Here is a 2,500-nt window from a genome sequence, read left to right as displayed (position 1 = left end):
TTTCTCTCTCTCTTTCTCTCACTTTCTCACTCTCTTTCACTTTGTCATTTATTCCATCCATTTCTCTCTCTCTCTCTTTCTCTCTCTCTCTCTCCTTCATTTCTTCTTTGATGTTGCGATGTTATTAGCGAACGCTTGCCTGTTTGTTAGGCTTGGTTGGTGGTTGTTTGGCAGGCTTTCTGTTCATTGTATACATTTTGTGTTTTGAGCTTCAGGTTGCGATGGTGATGATGATGGTGATGATGATGGTGATGATGATGGTGATGATAGTAATCAAGATGATGACGACAATGATGATGACATGACGATCAAGATGATGATGACGACGACAAAGATTATGGTGATGATGATGACGATAATGATGATGATAACGTTCATCTACCCCCACAGCAAATACCCGGACACACCGCCGGATTCGGGTTCGGAACCTTACTCCCCCCTCAACAACCAACAATAATAATAACAACAACAACAATAATAATAATAACAACAACAACAATAACAATAATAGTAGTGGTACTGCTGCCAACAATGTTAATAACAACAAAAATAATAATAATAATAAGTTAAGTGCTAAATCTTCCAATAGCTCAGCGGGTAGAGAAGAGAATAATAGTAATAGTAATAACAATAATGATAAAGATAATAATAGTAATAATAAAAATAACAATAAAATATTTTTGGAGCCATCCCCTTGTGGTTAGTGTTTACTTTTTGATCATTATCAGTATCGCGATTGAACATAATCATCATCGTCATCATCGTCATCATCATCGTCATCATCATTATCATCGTCGTCATCGTCATCATTATCATAGAGAGACTTCATCACCTTCGCATGTTTTCATCGTTGGTAGAACTGTCATAGCCAATCTTATCAGCTCATCATCTCATCACATTTTTCGCTGCTTTTTTTTTTATAACGATTAACGAACGCTATCTTCATCATCCATTCTTGCTATGTTTTTTGCTACTTTCAATCATAAACAACAAAAAATAAAACATAAACGACAGTAGTAGCCACAAATACCTAACCATAGACACGCAGTAGCAACCACAGACACGCAGTAGCAACCACAGACGCGCAGTAGCAACCACAGACAAGCTTCAGCAACTACAAATACGCAAAAGCACAACAGTACCCAACGCAACAACAACTACAACAACAACATTGTGTTGTATCCTGTTATGCAGCACTATATCATGCATACAAACATCGATTCATTCAATAAATAAAACATATTGTTTTGTTTGTGCCGTGCCTTTTATTTTTCTGTATTTTATTTACGATCATTTTTTCTTGTTTATCGCATGCGTGTGTTTCAAATTATTATTTTTTTCAGTTTTGCACTTGTTTGTTTGCTTGTTTGTGCTTGCATTTCATTCATAGTTGTTAAATACGTTTGAGTTGAGTTGCATTAATGGATCCTTTTAGAGATGCATCGATTGGTGAATTTCGGTCGGATAGCCAATTATAATTGCTACTCATCAGCGCCCTCTTCGTATAAATTGCTAACAGCTAAGGGATAGCATGTTGAAAGCAAAGCCATCATCTAGGACCATGATCCCTTTCTAACTCAGCTAATGATAAACCAGATATACATAGTTAAATAGGTAGACTTTTCCAAAAAACAGGTCCAGCAACTGCTAAATCTCTATCTGTTGTTTTCAGATTCCGATCTCTAACATACAGCCTGCTTGAACCAGCAGACCTTAGACGCCCATGTGATGACATAGATGAAACTCTAATACATTTATCTCCTAAATATTTTGGAGCCAGACCATTCAAACTTTTAAATACCTTTACACCCAACTTGAACATGATTCTTAGTTTAACACGCAGCCAATGCAACTCCTTTAGAATTGGTGATTCACGATCAAATTTTAATTTGCGGCATATCATTCTAGCAGCCTGATTCTGAACCATCTGAAGTTTAGACAACAGTATATCATATCATATAGAAGACTGTTACAATAATCCAATCTAGAGTTGACGAAAGCATGTACTAATAGAGTCATTGTATCTCTATCTACCAATTTTGTGACTTGATGTAACTGACGTAGTTGGAACAACATACATTTTTTAACCAATAGACTGACTCGTGGACCCATTGTCATACGGGAGTCCATCCCAATTCCCAAATTGGTGATCGTTTTACTGAAACTTATATCAGTCATACTGATGTTAATCGATGAAGGTTCGACCGCTGGCGTTTGTTGCCATATACCAGCCAACGTGAACTGAGTCTTAGCCTGATTCAACTTTAGCCTACTTCGACCCAGCCACGAGCCGACATCAGATATAGTTTTTGTCAGTTTTCCAATTTCTCATCCGGAAAACATGAAACACAAATCTGCTTGTCATCTGCGTACCCATGATAATAATAACCATGTATGCGTGTATGTGTGTGTGTGTGTGTGTGTGTGTGTGTGCATGTATGAATGTATGTGTGCTCGTGTATATGTATGTACATGTATGTATGTGCATGTATGTGTGTGT

The sequence above is a fragment of the Helobdella robusta genome (assembly GCF_000326865.2).
Source record: "Helobdella robusta unplaced genomic scaffold HELROscaffold_2, whole genome shotgun sequence".
NCBI classification, from domain to species: domain Eukaryota; kingdom Metazoa; phylum Annelida; class Clitellata; order Rhynchobdellida; family Glossiphoniidae; genus Helobdella; species Helobdella robusta.
This window is presented reverse-complemented; position numbering follows the sequence as displayed.